This window comes from Varroa jacobsoni, unplaced genomic scaffold, assembly GCF_002532875.2.
Source record: "Varroa jacobsoni isolate VJ856 unplaced genomic scaffold, vjacob_1.0 scaffold_759, whole genome shotgun sequence".
NCBI classification, from domain to species: Eukaryota; Metazoa; Arthropoda; class Arachnida; order Mesostigmata; family Varroidae; genus Varroa; species Varroa jacobsoni.
This window is the reverse complement of record NW_019213661.1, coordinates 569928-586046: the sequence shown is the minus strand read 5'-3', so window position 1 is coordinate 586046 and position 16119 is coordinate 569928. Positions and strand designations below refer to the sequence as shown.

General features: G+C 36.7%; 1 protein-coding gene and 2 long non-coding RNA genes across 3 annotated transcripts in view; 1 reads left to right on the top strand and 2 right to left on the bottom strand.

The window, feature by feature from the left end:
* The window catches only part of MRP (Multidrug-Resistance like Protein 1), a 49507-nt gene extending 43450 nt beyond the window's left edge, over positions 1-6057 (bottom strand). The window contains exon 1 of the mRNA XM_086969560.1: positions 6001-6057. The gene's annotated coding sequence lies outside the window, so the exon portion shown is untranslated. The remainder of the gene's footprint in view (positions 1-6000) is intronic.
* A 475-nt stretch (positions 6058-6532) lies between these two features.
* Positions 6533-7220, top strand: LOC111263353 (uncharacterized). Its single transcript, XR_002682169.1, has 2 exons — positions 6533-6795; positions 6919-7220. It is a non-coding gene; the product is annotated as an uncharacterized LOC111263353 (long non-coding RNA).
* LOC111263356 (uncharacterized) lies at positions 7212-15924 on the bottom strand. Its single transcript, XR_015312249.1, has 2 exons — positions 15757-15924; positions 7212-10778 (listed from the first exon to the last, which is right to left on the bottom strand). It is a non-coding gene; the product is annotated as an uncharacterized LOC111263356 (long non-coding RNA).
* Positions 15925-16119: the final 195 nt, after the last annotated feature.

Below are 16119 nucleotides of genomic sequence, written 5' to 3'. Positions count from 1 at the left end.
TCGTTCCCTACGTGGTTCCTCATTCATTCTGCGCTGTGCTGAAGTAATCGTCCACTTTTGCAATATTTCGCTCAAATTGCTAATGCCCAGATCAACTCTAAGGCCAGATTCCCCGGTTTGAAGACAACGTCATATGTGTTTATTGGAGTGACTTGTAAGTCGAAAAAAAAATTAAAGAAAATGAAGGGGACAGGCATTGAATTATTAAATTTAAAATAAAGAATGATGGCCAACACCTTCTTCTATTTTTCTTTAACATGTACCGAGACGCTGTGACATAGACGTATGATAAACACAAACTTAAAAAGAGCACGCCAAAGTGATTAAGTAGTACTGCCATTCCATTTTATACTTTTAATCTTATTGAGATTCATGGTTAGACCGCACTCACTCATATCTATACGCACCTTAGAGATAGTGTATCGTACCTGATCTTGGCCACCCGTAAATGACTATGTCACTTGTGTGCTGGAGAAACTTAACAAGGTTTCTGAGCCTATGAATAATCTTAGGAAGACCTCTCGACAGCAAAGTAAAAAAAGCGTGCCTGAAATATCTTGCATTAGAAAAAAATTAAGTTAGGTGATTGCAGAGAATTCTGGTTGTTACGAGATTTCATCTATAAATGGTCCTGTTTTCTTGAGACACGGCAGGTACTTAAATAAATGCGCATAATGGGACCTTTACCTCTGCAGGAACATTTTTTCGCAATACATTGAGTGATTGCTTGGCACTCTTAAGGAGCGTCGTACAAGCTCCTTTTTGCAGCTGTGTCTTGAAGGATCGAGTTGACCTTTTTGTTACAAGATAAGAAAGAAACTTACAGGCAGGAGATCTTGACAAGTTGGGACTAGGATCTTATTTGCAGCCAGTTTAGAAAAGAACAGTCTAAAAAATGATGCTTTTCTTTGCAATGCTTTGCCATGATGATGTGAGCTGTAGAAGGTTCTGGAGGGGCTGGGCAAACTGATGATTGAAAAACACCAGTTATATTGTGCATGCAATTTTCGGCATCATTTTTATCCGTCACTGGAATGCTATCGTGTACATGTCCTAGCGGTTTCTCCGTGTCTAGTTGTCGGTTCCTGGTTTTTATTCCTGGGATCTAGCAACGTCCTGGTGCATCTTTAAAATCTATTTCGTTGGGTACATGAGCGTGAAGGCGTTACCCTTCTATGAAATTAATGCTTCTCATTAAAGAAGCTAGATCTAGTTGCAATCACCCTTATGACAGAGTACTCTGTATGGCCAAGAAACGTTATTATCAAAATTGGATTATGTATTTAACAGTTGTGCTTTTTCTGTGTGTAACGAAAGGTTGCTGGATGTTTTAAAGTGAACAGCTTCAATGCTTCTTCTGTGCAGGCAGAGGGAAAATACCTATCTAAACAAAAATAAACCATTAAAGTTTCGAAAGACAACATGTAAGCAAAGACGATGAATCGAGTACTTCAAGACTAAATAGTACTGCTACGGCGCTCTACTATATACATTCGGCTAGACAAAACCCATTCGTGCAGCCCCTACATACAATTTGCTTAGCTAATTTAGCTTTTCTTTAAAACACTTCGCTTCGAGTCCTAGTATGCACTGCGTACATTCTATTCAAATTCTTATAAATGTATGTAATATATTTAATAATATACCTGCCCTAAGCCCCGCAATGAGGATACTTGGCCTGAGCTTCCACCAGGTACTTCCACCCTCATAAATAACATTTTTATTGCAGGCGTAAATAGAGCTTGAGATTCTTTCGAGAATTGAGTTGGCGATCTCGTGTTGGCTAGGAACTGCGTGACAAATGGTACCACTCGCGAGATTGCGGCTTTTAAAATTTAGACTTTTGGACACAAACCTGACATTTATCTATATATAAATTTAACATTAATCTTATATTATCAGTTGTGTATGGTTAAAGGGGCCGGACAATCACCATTAATGTTCAGTTCCTATATTGCAAAAACATTGATTACTGGTCTCGTAGACCCGTACTTCCGGACAGGCCATCGGACCGAAATTTTCCAAGATAATACTTCGAGTAGAGGCTTTATTGACCGCCATTTTAAAACGCGAAACTGGCAGAAGTACGACTCTGCTTGTCAGATGTCTTTGTTCTGGCCACCTTTTTTCAGTAACTGGTGCAGAAAACAGCAGCCACATCAAGTGTTCCTTATTTTAGCCATTTTTCCAAGGTAAGATTACAAGACCAAAAAATGTGTAAGAGATGATCCACAACAATCTCCATGAACAATGCGAGTTCACGGGTTTAGTATTTGTCATACAAAGTCTGGTGCATTTTCTATCACCGAAACAATTCTGTGTAGCTCTCTTTTATAAAAAAAAGTCACGGGTTAACTGGCCGGAAAATGTTATGTTGACAATTCCTAGTTTTTACCAAAGCTTTCTTTTATGATTTTTAAACTTTTGATAGTAATGTATATGGGTATTACTTATAAATATTACACAGAAGTACATATACATTTATAAAAATCGTAGTTTGATCACAAGAAACATTTAAAAATTTTAAATGTATTCGGGTATATATTCGCATGGGCACCTATATCATACAGAGAGCTATGTATCTAAAACAAGAATATTTTTTGTACATGGTCGTCAAGAAATCAGTAAGTACTTAGAAGTAATTTAGATTGTTAAGTGGTATAAATCTTTCTCGTCTAGTTACTTTTTTACATTTAGCAGTAAGGTCGAAGTTTTTAATTTAAAAAAATTTCGGCGGAAATTGTCCCGTCTGTAATAAATATGGTATGCTAGCTTTATAGCCGTACTCAAAATCCTTTTTACACCTTTCATTCTTATACGAACATTTGAAAATATCCATCAAACCTCCAACCTTCCCCGTTGGTGGCGCGTGAAAGCAGCAAGCGATATATACTTTACATTTCCTGTTCTACAAAAGACCTGAAAATCATCTGAAGTGAACTGTATGGCATTGCTTTAGAAAATGCTTTTGGGTTTCCAAGTTCGGTGAAAGTATTTTGTAATGTAAATATCGCGTTCGTTGTGTGCTTGTTTTCTTTTTTCGTTCATACTTTTCCAAAAGATGGTAATTCGCATCACCAACTCTGTCATGGTTTCACGCTTTTCTTTGAAAGGTAACGTTGGTAATAAAAACACGAAGGCTTTCAATTGAATGTTGCTGGTTTGTGAGAATTAAAAGACTTAGAAATTGTTAAATGATCTTTAATTATCGGTAACACCTCTATTCTAAGTTTTCCTCGGCCAGGATTGCTTCACAGATTCCTTGACATAAGTTATGCAATGTAAAGAGACCTTTAGACGACGAATACTACTATGGAAGATACCGTGGGGCACACTTGGCCCCATGATCATGCATTCTAACAACATCGTTAGAGGTTTAGTGAAAAGCAAACGGCAAATTTGCCGATACGGACGAGAAAGTGCCGACGAAGATTTTGATACTGTTCTTGTCGGCTTTCCCGATAATGTCGAAAAGTATTCGCCTTAGTCAAAAAAAAGTATATATGCATAGGTTGCGCCTTTTAAACCGAATCCAGTCGTTTCACTAGCTTTGTACCCAATGAGGTGAAAAGTTACTGATGAGGCCGAGCCGTGGAGAGCGCACCGCTACGTAATCTGAGTGGCACTTGATACCGCTGCTGTTTCTGTGATTTTAGTTAGATTGCCAATTACTTTGGCGCAGTAGCTGTTAAAATTCGTACTATGTAAAGAGTTAATCGCACTTATAAGATGCTTATTAATCGTCTATAAGCCTGATCCTTCTTAGTTGAAATATGAATATATAACTAGAATATATAACATTTTCGTTAACATAGACGCTGAGCTACTTTGTTTTCTGGAAGAGAAGCTACTAATATTTCGCTCAAGATTCGACATAGTCCGCAGGGAGGTAACCCATAGGATTTTTGTTGAATCACCATTTGCCTTGAGTGCAACAATTTTAGTTTCACTCTACTTGATGTCTGCTTCGGCAAGGACAACTGGGGCTCCTCTCCGTCACTGCTATTTTCCCTTTTAGATTCTCTGAAGGGGCTATGAATATCATAGCCTGGTCATGGTTTTTTTATGGTTCCGGCTGCTCCTTTGAGCCCACGCTCGACCAGTCTTTCAGCAGGTACGGTAAATTGGCTTATTTACGCCTTCCAAGACCAGTTCTCTGCGACATCAGTAAGTTCTCTGAGAGACAAATGTTGGAAATCTGTAGTTAGAAATAGGTGCAAAGTATGATGGTTAAATCGAAAGGAGCCTACGTTCTTCATTGCGACAGAGCTCAAACACGTGATGATTAGGAACAGTCGTTTCCAGTTGTTTTAGGTGCTCTTAAAGAACTTTGATGATCCCTGCTCCGGGAGGAATCGTAAGCTTTTGGCGAAGCGCCTCAGTATAGTATGGTGAGGCACTGCTCAAAACATGTAAGTTCGTTTATTTGTTTGTCAAATAGAGCATTGGGTGGTGTCTATTAGGTCGCGGCAGGCTGTTTCACGTATACTGCAAGAAATGCAGTCATAGCATTTTACCGAATATAATGACCAGGATCTTTTATCCGAGGTCTAAAACAAGCGCGCGAATGCCTTTAAATAAGATCGGTTCATCTCATAATAGCTTCTATGTTGGTGCACACTTCAGAGATGATAGCACCTGGCGATTCATGATATGCGGGAAGATTTGTGAGATAATCGACAAAACATACAAAGGTTACGTTGAAATATTACCGAGCAATTTGTTGCAGCTAAGCAGCAAACTCACTGGTGTCGGCAAGTTTGCTATTTCCAGTTTTTGCCGGCAAATTGTTATATGTCAATTGCACGTAGATTCCGTGATAGATCAACTAAGTGGGTAGTTATAATATGTAACAAGTCCTATTTGGAATGTTTGGTAGCGAGTAGTATTGTAATTCTCCGTTGCTGCCGTTAGCCCTGACATACACATACTCGTAGTTGTTATAAACTTCTGTGAAAGAGATATCTCGAAATTAAAGTACAGTGAAATTTTCAGATTCGGCAAGAGAACACGCCATATATGCCTATTCTGCACATGTACAGTCAGACTAACTGCGTTTACATTTATTAACGCAGTATGGACACGCATGAGTGATGTAGGAAACTGCCTATGAGTGGACATAGATGATTGTGTGGATAAACATGTACAAGTATAAAAACAAGTGATAGACTTTAGGGTATTTTTGTGTCTGTTTGTCTTTTTGAGTACATTAATCGAATTATTTTGACATCATCTTATTGAAATTTGTAGCTTTTATTTTTTTTTAACTTTTATTGCTTATAACTATAAACTGCTTTTAGTATGGTGTTCTTATTGATTTTGGGAAATTTACTCTGATAGTCCGCTTGACTAAGCCGCAGATCTAGATTGAACGTTTTATTTCATTAAGTCTTATTGTCGTTGTGTTATCTAATTCGTGTAAATCGACAGTCATGCTATAATTACTGAAAGTACCCTCACTACCATAGTCACATTGTACTTTAACCATATAAAGGTAAAAAAAAATTTCGCCATATTTAATAATTACCCAGGTATTAAATCGGATGTCTTCATCGATAGGCTGAGGAGTTGAAGCTATCAGCTGTGCTGGAGAATCCAAAATAATAAAGTAACTCTGGCTTTCCAGGCATTATCTAGGGTTCAGCCAACCGTATTTAGCAGATTCTTATACTAAAATTAGAATGTTTAGCTACATAATAAGTCGTTAGGCCTACTAGTTGTTGCACGAAAGAGTAGTTAATACAAAATAACCTACTTCTCATCGCTAGTTCCCTCACGACGGTTCTCAAATTAGGTTCAAGTAATATTCTCGTTTGTTGTTAGAAATCGGTGGAATACCTGTTTTTTCGCAGTTTGAACTATGTTAAAACGGTTATCAGGCATGCTGACGATGTGCGGTTTTTTAAATAACATTGCTAGAATTAAATGGGTTTCAACTCGATTACATGCATGAAGCTAGATGGCTTTTTAAACCTGCACTATTTTATAGCACGTACTTACCCTTCAATTTACATAAGCATCATCAACAACGATGCCAAAATGGCCTGTAGATATATCCGGCATTAGTAGAGTGGTAAACAACGTACTCAACACTTAATTACATTGAGGATCGAGAATACCTAGTTTCACCAAATACAATATCGTTAACTATTCGCGTAATAAGGCGCTCCAAAGTGGACTCAAAAAAAGGTGTGGATTGACAACAAAAACCTGTTGCTACATTCTGTAGTCACATCATTTGGATACTCGGTCGAAAGCAACAACACTACTATGAGCTCAATAACAACATGAGACATCTGGTTTCTAAACCTAAATGTGTACCGTTTAGGTTGAACCAGTTGTGAGTCGTATTCAGGGTCGCCAACTCAATATAGAGCGTCTGGTTGGTTGCACTACTGGTTATCAGCGTTTCGTTTTTAGTAGAGGTAGCCTAGCTTAATAGTGCTGCACTGTCTCTTTCTCACGAGAGTTTCTTAGAGCTTGCCCAGCGCGAGACACGCATGGCCAGAATGCACTTCTCTTGAAGTTCGTTTGCCATTTTCTTCTAGTCTTCGGAACTTCCAAGCGCCAGTGAGATATTAGCTGTGCTCTTTTCAGGATGCCAGGCTTAACAATCTTTTTTATGTGTTTCTTCTTTGGCTTTTTGATAATTGCTATAGCTGTTGGGATTATATCCGCTCTTTATATGTATTAAAACTAAACAAAAAACATGCGGTTGTTTCAAAACGTCCAAATTGTTTGTAAAATTGAGGCCACTGAGATAAATAATCAAGATACGCAACTCGGGAATCTACGGTAGGCATCACATTTCTGCGTTGTGGTGGGTAAGCTACTGTCATATACTTTATGCGCACTCTATTGAATCTATTTAAATTCAGTATCTAAAAAATTAGTTTCGCCTTTTTATCTTTGTTTCAGGCATTCCACATAAGTAAAAAGATGGCATCTAACACAAACAGAAGCATCGATGTCTTACAGCATGTTTCCAAGGTTAAGTGCTGGGCGCTTAACAATTTGCAATATATTAATGATACGCGCACTCTGCACAAGTCATATTAAGTTCATTTATAAAGCATATTTGTGCAATTACCGGCCAAAGTAACGTTTTTGTTGGTATTGGTTAATATATATAAATCAATTACGTCCAAGTATAATTTATTGGTGTAAACAAGTGACTACACTCTCTAGTTCGACACAATAAATAGCCATGCTAAACTACAGTATTTTGTTTATTGCGTTTTGGTAGATCAACATTACTTATACAATACTTACGGCTCCCAGTATTGTAAAATGCGATGAGCTGAAGCTGTATGTCCTAATTCAGTGACGTCTGCGTATTAAACTAGCTCAAAATGCCTTATTGTAAAATCAAACTAGATTAGTCACTGTGTGAGCTTGTCTTTTATATATACCTGTCCTAAATACATAGTCACAGTTCTAAGTTAATGTTTTCTCACTATTTGTGATCGAGGGTTTAAATGTTTGGTGATTAGAATGGATAGTCCGTGCGCAAACCGCCTCAGGTTTTTTTTACATGGTACACATCTTATTCAAGTTTTTTTCAAAGAAACGATTTTTATATAGCCTTAACATTTCCTATCTGGGCTTTAGGAGGTCATTAGGTTCAAAAAGTACATTATTTCGCATTTAAAATGTGATACCCATTTGATGTTGTGGTTCAGAGGTTCATGCCATTCTGTCAGTTTTTTCGTCACTCCGTGCGGTACATGTGAGTCAATATAATCCTGCACTTGAATTTTTCTAGCTATTATTATTACAAGGTGGACCTTGAACTTTTATATTTCCTTTCTAAAGAACTTTGCAGTCTCACTAAGTCCTTAGCTAGCATTTCATGTGTATTTGAAAATTCTTTTATTACTCGATTCATTGTACGGACCAGATAGTCTGTTCCAGTGGTAGCGGGGATCTTTTCGGAAACATCTTCCGTAAGGCTGTAGGAAGTCTTGCAAGATTTAACTGAATCTTCCTAAGCAGAACTATGAGAAATTAAAAAATATGTTTCTTTTCTTCGTCGTTCTTTTAAGCATCGACTTTTTAGGTGTCCAAAGCATCTGTTTGGAAGATTGTCGTCAACATATGGTCTTACATCACGATGATTTGTTATGTTGGGAATTAGATTCGCATTTTCATCAGACTCCTTTCGAATACGCGCTAAAACAGATTTTTGCTGTAAATTCAAGTAAGCGGTACCATCACTGTACTGTTGAAGAGAAGCAGCCGAATTAACCCTTTGATTGAGATGCTGCACAGTAACTCTTGGTGAATGTACATGGTTTTCTTGTGTAACATATGGATTTATAGTTATCCATTAAGTGCAACTATATTAATTAATTGGGCCGTCTACTTTAACTTTAGATTCTTCACTCCAAAGAATCTTCTTGAAAAACTGTGCATTTTATTCACATATTCACAAAATTGTTTTCCTGTTGCGATAAACGCTTAATTTTCTTGATCTGACTTGATTTGCTTACAGATCTTTGGGATATTTTGCATTAACTTTCCAATACTTTTTCTTAAGTAGTGAAACTCGTTGATATTATTGGCGTGGTTATATGATCTATAGGCGCCTTTAGCAGTTCCATAGATTTCAAACTTACCTTTCATCTGATTAATACTAAGTAGCGTTGGTGAATCTTCCTGAAGCTTGTTACGATATTGTTAGTATACGTTTATTTTCCAAAATTTCCGTGGCTTTCTTAGACAATTCTGTGGTCAAAAATTGATCTTGGGCCACTCATTATTTTCAGTTAATTACACCCTAAAAAGAAAGAGCAGTCAGAAGCTAACAACAGTATACACATTTTCTTGGGGCACTTTATATATATATATTCTTAGAACTTTTTACCTTAAATGTTGCTCATTCGTTAACATTCACTTTAAATAACACTTTTAGGTTTTTGCTTGAAAAGGGGTCTCCAGGTATCGCTTAGGGGATCCTTAAACGCTCATAAGTGTCCTTGGGTGCTTTAACCTTAGTGCTTCATTATAATCTTCAATCAAATGATAAAACCTCAAGATAGATAAAACAGTATTCAATTCTTATTTTTTGATTTTGACATTAGACCTTCTCCCTTCTGTCGTAATCTAAGAATCATCAAGATTCTGGTAATTTGTGCTTTCGCAATTCAAAACGTCATGGTTTAATTTCTTGTAGTCAACTGTCTCTTTTGCGAATATACCATGTGCTTTACTGCCTCTCTCATTGCAGTGCTTTTCGATCATAAGCTACAAAACTGTGTAGACCTTACGCGTGCGAAACAGAAACAAGTTTTTTCTGCCCCGTCGGAATATTTATGTCAAAAATTAGCTTACATGCTATGAGGCGAAGCATTCCTTATTAAAACCACAATATCAGTTTAATATGATAACGTTTTTTAAAAGCCATTTCGCAAATCTATACTTCTTTAAATGTTGCGTTCATTTCGGGAGGTTTATAGTATGGCCTAGCTATTTTAAATCAACGAGTCAGAGTATCAAAGGTTCATTAGCCTTTTCTAGTTCAAGCAATGACTTCAACTGAGTCGCTTACTAAACCCTTTTAGTACCTCGTTTGAACTTGATAATGTTCTCAAATTAATTTTGTACTTGACCAGAATTATATCCTTTGATATGCTGCAGTGCATACCGTTCTATTCATATAGTATCTAGTGCAATTTGCCGGCTTGATAGACACCCCGAATATTCGACTGTATACGTGTAAACTGGTACAATCCTTTATGGGTATATATGACTAGGTAGGATTGACTACCTTCATTTATACCTATCTATATAAGCTGCTCTAATTTACATTCATTTTGTCATCATGGGACTTGACAAACAGTTAGTTTATTTGCTACAAAGCTAATCGTTAACAAACGTTTTTGAACTCGAGGCCGCACTGAAATCAACATGTATACCGCCGTATAAAATTTTTTAGTGCACCACACATTAACAATTTAGTCTAATGAATCCTGTATAATACAGCTAGCTTTTTTGTAAGGCTATGCTATTTGACTGGAATTTATGAAATAGTTTTCAATTTCTCTGTGTTCACCATCATTGGTAGCCAGTTAAAGATAATTCAATTACACTTTACGACTCCTCACGTAATATGATGGCTTAGCTTGCTATGGATTAGATAAAAATCTAGTTGTGTTCCCATTTTACATTTATTTAGGATGTTTCTAAAAATTGTTGTATACATCGCTCTTCTAGCTATATTCACATCAGTTATCGCAGGCGCTTTATCTTTATTCTTCTAAATAATATGGACTCGCATCGTGGTACCCATTATTGTTTCTTCTTGTTTAATTTTTCTGGTTGTTCTTACAAGCAGCTAACGTAAATAGAAGTAGCGCGGTAAATTGCGAAGTGGGCAATTTCTCATAACTAGTTTGTGACCAGTGATATTATTTTTTTGTGCTAAACCTAAAGCATGCAATTGTTTAGGCTTTTCCGATCTGCCGTTTATAGATGAGAATGAGATCCGTTTGTAAATAATATCCGAGTTTGTAAATAAGCTCCATATCTCGAGGTTAATTGCATTTATACCTCAGGTCGTTGGCGGGTGTAGCTGTCTTGTCAACCATTGCAGTTTCCATTATGTCCTTCCTCATTCTGTAAGCAAAGCCCGATGACTTCGTCGAGATATCTTCAATAAAAATTTCCTGGACCGTTATTGTAGCTAGTGCACACATTTATGTCGCTTCCCGTCAGCAATAAGCGCAGCAACTGTCTGCTACTCAGCATGTATGTATGGTTGGCCTCAATTTGCTCCCCTTTAAATATATACTAAAGCTGTTACTAGCACAAATGTTTTAAGTGATCTTATTAGTTTCGTTCCTAATACTTTTAAAAGATTTTGCCGATTGAGATAAAGCCCTAGCATGTTATAAGTACTAAGCTTAGATAATAATTTTTTTTTGCGTATCCATAAGCATAGACCGGTTTTCTCAGTTATTATCATGCGAACATCACTGGCATTGAAAATATTCCCTCCGTCTATAATTCCGCGACAAAATGTACTACTCCAAACATTGTATTCAAATCATGTTCTAGAGCCCTTCAGTTCTCCTTAAGCATGGCGTATTATTGTTTGCCAGTTGTGTGATCGGGATTACCAGTCAACTGTATTAGCATAAATTGGCCATTGTCCTCAAGATCGGTTTACAGTAAATGTGCTGCCACCGAGTCGTGGTATATTTCCATTGCAAGCTTAATACATAAGTAGTAATTGGAAACATAAGACTAGAATAATGCAAAATAAGAGCTAATTAGTAACGAAAATATTAAACAAACGCTCTTCTATTTAAATTAGTTTATCAAACTTAAGTAAAAACATATTTGAATATTCTCTTATAACGAATAACTAACAGTTGTAGATTAAGGACTACAAAAAGTAAGCTCACAACTGGATGAGATGTAAATCCAAAACTGAGAAAAATAGATCTTTAATATAAACCCAAGTGTATAATTATGAAAACGATAATTTACTTTATTAACAAATTTGGAAGCTCAAGGTCGTATCAGTTTTCGTGTACAGTTGAAATCGATGCGGTTTCAGCTGTACGCCTACCTCTTTCTAGGAACCGAACTATTTATTCTCAAGTCCGACGCTACTGTAAGCGGGGGTAATAACTAGGCCGTTAGGTTCTTTTTAATGGTCTGTTCTATACTTCGCTAGATTTAGAAAAACGCATTACATGAACGTGGCAAAAAGCGTAAAGCTTGAAATTCACTGTTTCAACCGTCAAGCAACTATGTTCACTCCTGAACATGTAGTTTAAAGCCAATAATTCAATTATGTAAGTGGAGTGAAATAGTCTTTTACAATTTTAAAATTTTATTTATTTAAAATTCACTATGACAATATTTTATTAATACTCCCAAGACAAGCTGTTTCATTACCTATAGTACTGCACTGTAAACGAAATATTTCCTCTTGTCATCGCATTTCCACCACCAATAGAGAGGCAGTGTGATGTATTTTTGAAGGCAAGCATGCGGCACTCTGCTAGTAATCAGTTGTTAAAAAAAAAGCGAGTGAAACCCTTCCACGCCAGCATAGAGCCCTGTTCTCAGGCAACTTTTTTACACAATGGTCGGTGTTCTCACGAAGACGGCCAAAAATTCTTTAGCACTAATTTTGACTTGAAAACACGTCATTTGAGTGAAAGTTGGAAAGACTAAAGCGAGCATCCTATACTACTCTGCAAAACTCAGAAATGTAAGAAGTCTTTTATTGGAGGTAAAACCAATTGAACATCTGGGCATTAGACAACCAAAATAACACATATGCCAACCACAAATTAAAAGAGGCTTTAGTAGAACTACTTTTTTTGGAAACAGCATCTTGACGTTAGGTAAGGCATGTTAACACTCTGTCTATTATATAAAATAAAATATATAAATTAGCTAGGTAATTTTATTTTACATATTTGTAAATAATTTAGGCAAGTCAGCTCATCTTGATTAGCTCACTTAGGTACACCGCCTCATTACTGCAGTCTTTTTGCGCATATGAAAGTTAGAGTCATTGTGCCGCCTTATAAATGCCGAGGGCCACAGGCATCATCACGTACTGTAGTACTCCAGGTAATCAAGCAAAAGAAGCTAACAAGGGGAAGTAAATGACATGTCTGTTAGATCGTAGAGATCTGTTAAAATTTCTTGTACACTATTGGTGGGTTTTTCCATAAACCGCTGAAGACATTCAAGCGATCTAATTCTTATTCAAAATCTCTATCCCGTTCGTCAGGATTACCTTCTTAAGTACTTTTCTACGAGGCTGCGCTAAGGCAAACGCATTTCTGCAGGCCTTTCGCCAGGAAAAGATCCAACGTTTCCCTAAATTCCTATCCGCGCGTTTAAGACGGAGAACGTTGGCGTTTGCTTCAATGACTTTAAACTTGTAAATGTAATTATTGGACGCCCGACTCGAATATTTCCTGATCGCTTAATTGCATTATTCTCCAACTCGTTTTCATGCCTTCCATGCAACACTGAGCACAACCACTTTCAAACTCCGTTGTCGTTTTTGCGCACAGGGTGTTAAGATAGAGGCGATTGCCGTTCTGCTTCTTCTCATATACCAAACTGCTATATCAGGAACCATTGACAATAACTGTGAGCAGTCGCAATCTTGGGAGTCCGGTCAATCGAGAACCGATTAAGATAATTAGAGACATTGCATATGCACAGGCTTAGTCGTCACAGAGTTGTCTAATGATTGAACTGTTTTCAAATGCTCTTTTCTTAGTGCGCTTCTTCCCACAGGACTTTGCCGAACCTGGAAAATGCGACTATCTACATAAGCACAGCCTTCTTCACAGCCCAAGCATTGTTATATTATTATTATCACAGGAACTCGGTTAGACGATAGTATTTCTAACATACTTTAATAATGGTACTGTGCGAGGTTATGAATCCAGTGGTGATGATAGCCGATTGCAGATCGACAGAATCAGAAGATTATCCAAATTATGTAACCAGCTGTATAGCACAGTACAAATCTGGCATCTTATTGCATTAATTCGGAACTGGTTATTATTTTAAAGTCACGCCGAAAAATTTGACTGCATTTATTTCGATTAAACTAAGCTTTTAACAGAGTTAATAATGGTCTAATTTGGAAGCGCTATAAACCGGATAAGAAGCTATTTCACCCATCACAGTTTTATGTAAAAATATATAATTTTTTAATTTTAGAAACGACGATTATTGGGCGTACCTCAAAGATTTTGTTTCGCCTCTTTTATTTAAACTCAAAACGTTCACTGTATAAAAACGTGAGGCTGGATGCCTTCAGAAAAAATGCACTTTACATGATGTGACCACTATGTCACATAACGCGTGGCCATAGTCAATAAAATAGCTAAGGGATACGTTTACGGCAACGCTAGACGTCTGTTTTAGTTTCGGAAATCTCAAATCTCTATATTCTTTGAACTTTCGCGACACTAAAAAATCAAACACAGAAGCACCATTAAACGAGCCATAGTCGACTTGTTATCAAAATCGCCCCAACACGTGGCTTAAATAGAACTAGGATGTATCTGAATTACATACGAAAGCATATCATAACATTTCTGAAGAAGTTCTCCGATCCGGCAACATATAGAACTTCATTTATATACGAAAACATGCATTTTGCGGCGAAGACACCATACATTTACCAGAAGTTGCCCAAACTAATAGGCTATAATATATTGTCATCGAGCGTTGTCAGTGAAGTTCGTTATGCATAAATTTGGATGTATGTTGTACATCAACTTTGAGACAGAATTGCTATTAATATGATTGCTATATGAATTACCTAAGAGTTCTGCATTCCTTACTGCAATAAAAGTACCCTTAAAGATAAATTGGATTGAAATATAAACTCCTGTGTAAAACATTTATCTGGACTCAGCAGTCAACAAGACGAAGCAAGGTAAGCTGCGGCCTAAAATATAAAACTATATAAGTTAGACATGTAATAGCACCCTCAATTTTTTAGGACTGGGTCCTTTCAAATAGATCTTCTATAAATATCATTCCTCGTACTATTGTTTTATAGAAAACTTGCAAGCACAATCTATTCAGACATACTAATTATCGTAACATCAATAGGCGAAGGGCTTTTTTTCGATAACTATATGACATATATTACACTATGCTACCATTATACCACCCTATTCGTGTTTAGAATAGTTGATTTCTTGAATTTTTTGAAAATGAGGTAGTAATATTTTACTGGAGCTGCGAATTTTAGAAATCACACATTCCCTGCAAATAACTTCTTGCCCCGCACTAATTCAAAATTCGCCATATCGCGAGTTAGCATCAATGCCTTTCGATTTTTTTTAGCAAGAACATCCTCAGTTCAAGTTAATCCAAACTATATAGTTCGACAAATGGAAATGCAAAATATTTATTTATGTTCATGCTTTTCTCTAAATTTTGTTCAATGCGTTTTGATGAATAGCAATATTGTAAACACGTATGCTTTTTTTAAATTTAATAGTCGATATGTTAAGGATGCAAAGCATAAGTGCATAGTTAAAAAGAACATTTAGCAGCCTTATTCAAATGTTAGAGATCAATTCGTTCAGAATCCTTTTATAAATAGTTGACAGTACACGGCACATGCCTTAGTTGTTCTTAGTGGCTACACGGAAATACAAAGTTACACATTTTCATGCATTTTTAACATAGTATTTCGTATTTCATTTATACTAATCAAACTATATGAATTTATCAATGCTTTAAATACTTCATACTAACTTGTCAATTAGCTACATATTTTGCAAACACAAAGAAGGAAAGATGATCTGTTGAGAGTGGGCAAATTACGTATGATTAAACAGGAAGGGTTCATGCTGAAGGAAACAGTTGTTACGCGAGGACGAAACGGCGCAAAAATGTAGACACCGAGCAAGGCGAAAAGTCATGTAAATATGTTTTGCATATCCTATAAATGTAATGTCTGAAATGTTAAGAAATTTACAGTTTATGTTATGACCTACACTATCACCCTTGTGAGCACGTTTGAGGATCAACGTCAATTAAACTTTATCGCATTTTGCAAGATATGCAAAAATGAAAATATCAATTATACTTTTTTTCTCGATATAAGAAATAAAGCAATACTGTCTACAAAGAAAAAAAAACAGGCTTCAAGGTAGATAGATATAACATTATGGTTTGCAGAGAAACCTCATGCTGCTACAATGCTGTGTCCGCTGTTATTGTAAACACAACTGGCCAATAGCATACCTTGCATTTACATATACAAATATATCGATACACACATTTCCACCCAGTGGGCGTCTAAGCACAGTGGATGCGATCGACAGTAACAACAACGCATTTGCAATTTTCGCCAATACAAAAACCAACAGCAAATTTCAGCATCAACATGACGCTATTTCAAACGTTATAGGTATCAATCTGTCGTCGTTGTGCTTACGCCGATACTGGCGCCATGTTTGCAGACGGATCGATCGTCGGCTGTTAAATTGTTTTCGCAGCCAATTTGTAGCCTGCAGCGAACAGCAAACCGCAACAGCTATGTAAACACCAGTACTACCAATAGCTAGATTACCCATTACAGTAGCGGAGAACTACGCAACGGCGGTG